Source organism: Habropoda laboriosa, unplaced genomic scaffold, assembly GCF_001263275.1.
Source record: "Habropoda laboriosa isolate 0110345459 unplaced genomic scaffold, ASM126327v1 scaffold124, whole genome shotgun sequence".
Classification (NCBI taxonomy): Eukaryota; Metazoa; Arthropoda; class Insecta; order Hymenoptera; family Apidae; genus Habropoda; species Habropoda laboriosa.
The window spans coordinates 1142355-1148642 of NW_017100265.1; positions in this window are offsets into that span (position 1 = coordinate 1142355).

Here is a 6288-nt window from a genome sequence, read left to right on the forward strand (position 1 = left end):
GTACGAGTTATCCCCTTACAAAACGAATAAGAGAACTTTGTCTCTGTGATTAGGAAATCGAAATAGACTTGCTTGGAAGGTAAGACGAAACGGGAGATGTCCGTCTCAAGAGGTGATCCTAATAACGAATGATCAGGATCTACAGGGATCATGTTTCGAAACGTCGCGTTAATTTCGTTATCGCAAACTGAAAATTTACAATTTGAAAAATTCCAAGTGGCAAAATTAAATCGTGAATATTTGCTCGGTCAATTTGAGAAAAATTACGGTTCAATTAGTTACTGTCACAGCGAGGATTGATCGTAAATGTGAAACAGTAGCCAAATCGTGGGAGTCAATATCAGCTACATCCGGGTCGTGGAACTCGTGACACTCGCGTATTATACACTCGCGAACACCTACGCCGTGCAAGTCGATATTGTCAACTTCGGGGTCGTGAGACCTGATAGAGGCAACATCCGAATAATGCGAGTTGATATCGGCAATTGTGAGGTCACGAGACTAGATATGAACGACATTCAAATAATGCTAGTTAATACCAACGACCGCCGCGTTATACAGGGTGACGGAGAACGCGTGATCTATGGTGATCTAGGGTTAATTTTAGTAATTTAATTTTGGGTCGGGTTAATTTTAACAATTAAAAAGTGTGCGTTTCTAGGTGTTCAGGAAATCTTCGAAAATTTCTTCCGCTTCACTTCTTTTCGCGTAGAAAATGATCTATGGATCACTTTCGTACACGAGATCAGCCGTTTAAAACAATGAAGCAACTAACCAACCGCCGTGTTGTTTTTAACTGACATCAAGCTTTAGACTGACGCATCATAAATGTTATCTTTCCGGAAACCCTACGCGTTTTTGAAAGTAATAAATTATGCTTGTAGAGTTTGCCGGGAAAAGTAAGGAACACCCTGTGTATATAGTCGACTTATTAATCCCGCAGAACGATTTCCTACGCTCCCGGCGACGTACCTTGCAATATGTGAAACGATTAATCATGCGAATTGATAACACGTGGGTCGTGATTAGGGAGGCTTATTGGTACGCGGTGAAGATATTGATACTGTCTTGTTTGAGTTGCTATTGTTAATATAGATTCCGGATGACGTCAAAGAACACTTGACAAACTTAAATATACACCGTGTCGAATATGTTCGCATAAACCATAAATTCACGAATTTATATTCTGTTTAATTGTTTATTATTTTCCTTCGATCTTTTATTTCAGCAACATACACTACTGGCCAAAAGTTTGGAATCACCTCTCAATTCTCATCAGTACTGAATCTGCTACAAATTTTTCACAGACTTGATACTGATATTGCGGAGATAAATAACAATTTATCTCATATCGATTGATTTGAACGATAGAAAATTCGTTAAAAAATTCTTAAAGCTGCTGACTTTTTTCTGGGAATTTTTGTGTAACTGGCAATGCACAATGATTCCAAACTTTTGGCCGATAGTGTAAGTAGCTTCCTACGCGTTATACATAAAATATTGTGCACGAGTAAAGCACACCGGTTAGAAAGATTCAACTATAAATTATTCCCGTGTTATTTATGACATAAAAGGTTACGTTAAAGTTTTCAACTTTTTTTTTTTTGTTACCTTCTAAAATTTCAAAACAAAAGACCCTTTGAATAAAGTAAACAACAACGTGCAGTACGGAAATATTAATATTCATAGTTTGCTGGGCGAAATGGAAATGTACCCCGAAATGTGGCCAACGCTCTAAGTTCCAAACACGCGGAATATTAATTGGGATTTTTCCGCAGGAATAACTTTGCGAAACCTTTCCTAAGAAAATGACGTAACCGTCTCAGCAAGTGTCTTGGCCATTCGTTTCTAAGAAAGTACACTGCGAGAATTCATTTCTGACGCAAAGGAACGATCAATTCCGTGAATGGAGGGTGTACAAACTGATTCTCCGCGTTATCGATCCAGCTTTAATTAGTCGGTAGCCCGCTATTTCTTTGTACCGCCACAATTTCCACAGGGATTACACACAAAACCCTTGCGCTGGCGTACGTCTCGTGTAAACAAGTTGAAAATATTCGTGTAACGAGGTGTTCTTCTCGAAGAACAATTGCAAAACGAACGACGTAGTTATCCTTCCGATGGCCGGGTCACTGATGACCCGAGCCAAATTTCACTCTTGTATACTTCGACAAGTACTCTTCTATAATCTTCGAAAAGAATTTTTATTGGAAAAAGTTTGAAACGTTTGTCTTGACGAACAATTCTACAATGACTTTGAGAAGTGTCTCAGAATTTTTTCGGAACTCTTCGAAGCCTAGAACAGCGAAAAAGATTGGACCTAGGGAGTGTCAGAAAATATGTTTGCCTACGGAGGGTTAAATGTGTACACACAGAATTGTAACGCGAGATCACCATTAGAAGGCTTCACGTTCTTCGTTGAAGACGCATTTGTTAGGCGATGCTTAAAGGTACGTCATTGGAAGTTACGATTCGTTGATAAAAATAGGCGGCGAGTAAAGACGAAGATTCGTGACAGCCTCGGGCGTTCTTCTCTATTCTTTAGTTATGAAGTGCGTACTTGATGAAAAGGATATACCGGAATTATTAAAGTGCACTCTAACGGTGTGTAATATACTGCATTTGCGTTCTTACGAGCAGATTCGAATTACTCGTTTCTTCCAAAAGAATATCAGAGTAGAATTGTTAACACTCTAGAACGCCACGTGACTTGAAAGTTGCGCATCCATTTATCTAAGTACATTTTATTTGTTCATTTCTATACCACTCCATTATATCGTTGCACTATTATTTTTGTAATAATTATCAATTCTTGCTCCGTAATTTTTCTTCTCACGAACGAAGAAAACTCGGTTTACAGTTGGTTAACTTATTGAAATATTCATTGTTAACCGGTAATCCTGATTGTGAAAAAATTGAATTTAATTTCTGCTTACTTTGGTACCTTTTTCTTTTTTATGTAATTAAGAAAATATTCGTCGTGCCATTAGTTACTGCCTAGTTTGTATCTGCGTCGTTTCTCATTTTGTGGCTTTAACGATTTAATGGTTAAAGTTTAAAAGTTTAAATTCTAGGGGTTAAAGTTTAACCCTTTCGGTGCGGAAGAAGCGAGTAGCGAAGAGTTACTTATTATCAGCGGCACAGAGTTCACTGCTTCTATTTTCTCAATATAAGACGATACGAAGTTTTTATCAATTTGTGGAGTAATTCATTTTCGATGTCGTATTTAATATTGTCGAACAGAAATGCATATCTGACTCCGATACAGTTATCGAGCACGTGCTATAACAAACATAACTAACAAGGTTAAGGTGCAACTAAATTCGCCTTTTATTATTCTCTTTTTTATAACTTTGCCATATTTTACAATATTTTTGCTAATTAGTGAGCTGCGTTTAAAAATATCAAATTGTCTGACTTATCATCAAGACTATTACTGAATTACTAACGAAACTTAAATTTCTGACGATTAATATCCAACGTGATTTATAGCAACAATTTTATTAACATATTATGCTAAAATTGCTACCAAATTACAAATTTCATTTATTTTTAACAACATATTATATTTTTTTGCCGATTAATAAGTTGCAGTTAAAAAAGCAAAATTGTCTGACTTATCGTCAAGGCTGTCACTGTGAATTACTAACGAAAATTAAATCTGTGACGATTAATATCTTTCTAACAGCATATTGATATTAAAAAAATTCAATAGTTTTTCAACGACGAAAAGGAAAGTGTTCGGACAGAAATAGAATAGAAAATTTTTCCCGTTCGTTTGTTGTACAATCGGCAGATCAAACGTCGATATTGAGAGATTAAGGTTGTCCGTTGGATCAAAACGTTATTATTGGTTATTTTACAAGGTTAATTACGAAATTAATTATTGCCGTTTAATGCATCGCGTTAAGCTCCAATGAAGAGACGGCCAACCTTGCGGAGAAGGTCTCGTCGATACTTTATCGATAACATAACACCTATACGCTGAACGCTCTAAAAATAATCACTCTGAATACTACGAACAATGTAAAATCTGCGTCTTATGTCGGACATGCATGGAACGTGTTCGTTCTACGTTTTCGTTTACGATCTTTCCTTTTTCGGCAATTCTTTTCGTCATTGTCAAACAGAAAGCAAAATGTTTTTTCCTAGTTTCGCTCGTAATTGTTTCATACACTTGTTAAGTATAGTCGTTGAAATTTCAGGTAAATTGTACAAGAACGATCGAGAGTTGATTAACAAACATCTGAGAAAAAAGCATTTTAACACTTTTCGCGTATCTTAATGTAGAAAATTACTGCGTTAATTAACTTGTCCAATTAATAAACTGAGTTTTAGTATCAGTGGTGGTTAAAAGTTGCAAACCAAAGCTACCTCGAGTTTCTCCAGTGCAGTTTCAAACGAACTGTATGGAATATCTGAATGAATTTTAATATTTACTCAATTTAACACAAACAAGCTTTTCATCTTTCATAATATAAGTATTTGTACAGTATAAATACTTCAGAGTATCACTGTAAACCTTTGCAGCAGTGTTTTATAACGTAGGTATTCAAAAACATAATTAATTTTAAATATACCATTTCCAAGGAGGTAAATTAATGAACTTTTTAATTCAAGAAATGTGTACACTAAGTTCACTTCCAGTTTACTGCTAGAATTCAACGTTCACTTTCATTTCCTTGATTATTCTTTTTAATACTTCATCTTCCTCGTCTGAGTTTACCTACTATTTCACCTTGCATTCAGCAATCATGTTAAAAAATAAAATTCATTCATAAAACCCACTTCGTTGCAAACAAAATTTCAAAAATTGTAAATTTTAATTTTTACAATTATCCTTGCTTCGGGAAAATGTAAAGTAACGTCGCAATATTTTTCTTTAACTTCTAATTCGCAATTGCATCGTCGATGAACAGCAAGCGAGTTGTATCGGTATTTAAACGAAGAGAAACACACAAATTACAATATTTAATCGACAATGGTAACGCATACAAATGTCCACTGCTTGTGTATATCATGCATGTTCGGCGTATAAAAAGGGAACACCATTGTTAAGTACTTGAAAATATTATGAAATGGCTTGACTCCTCGTTGCAAAAATGTCAGTGGTCGGGAAGAAAGGTTAAAGGTGTGTTAACGACGGGAAATACCCGTGGAGTGCATAAATCGCGATACAACAGGTCGGGGATATTAAAGACAGCTAAACTACATTTTCATTTGCCACCGCATTTGTTCCTATTCAAACCGCCCACCACTCTTTAAGAAGCTGTTTCCTTACGCTTTACGTACAAATCGAATCATTAACTCGTACACGTAATGATTCTTCGATGTCCCATTAATTCATTCCTACCGCGTTATATTTCCTAGCGCCGTTAAGTCGATGGTCATTTTCACTGGTAATTGTACGAAAACCCTTTAGAGCTCTGTGACAATAGGTGTTTACGCAAACAATAATAAGTTTGCCGTAAATAAACCGTAGAAAAATAAACTCGTTAGTGATATACATGCTACCAATTGTGGATCAAAGAGTAGCGAAAGAAAATCGTTAATAATTTCTGCACCTTCAAGTTTCATTTTCGTTACATATCTTTTGTGTACATCTAGCACAGGGATTATTCTCGAAATTTCTTAGTTCTTCAAGTTGTCGATAAGCGACTGTAATTAGAATTTTTGAAGCTGTTTGAAAGAAAAGGCAATACGGTTCGTTTCAGAAAGATCAATAAGATTCTGATTTTTGATTATAAGTAAGATTTTCATTATTACACGAAATGTTGGTAAATTAATTTTTAAACACCTACGTGCTTGTAAAATACGTGTTGCTTCTCTCACCGACCAATTTTGCTCCAAAAATAAAGCAAATTTTTTATACCCTCGTATTTTTCATCGTCCTACATGCATGCTTACAAAAATAATTCCGGTAAAGCTGTTTTTTCGAAAAATTTTAAAACAAACAAAGTAACAAAATAATAAAATTTTATACTGATGTAAAAAATGAATCAGTAGATATACAGGGTGTCCCGCAACTCTTCGAAAATCCGGAAATGGGGGGTTGCTGGGGTGACCCTGAACAACTTTTTCCTTGTCCAAAATGTAGTTTGAAGCTTCGTTTTCGAGTTATTAACGAAAAACACTGGCCAATCACAGCGCCCGTAGCGCCCGCGCTCAGGGACGGCCGAACAGAGATTCACCCGCGCGCTATCGTGAACGACGCGTACGCGTGACTTCTCGATTATCGATTGCTGTCAAAAAAGAAATGGTTTTTTGCCGTCATTCCGACGTTTGTAT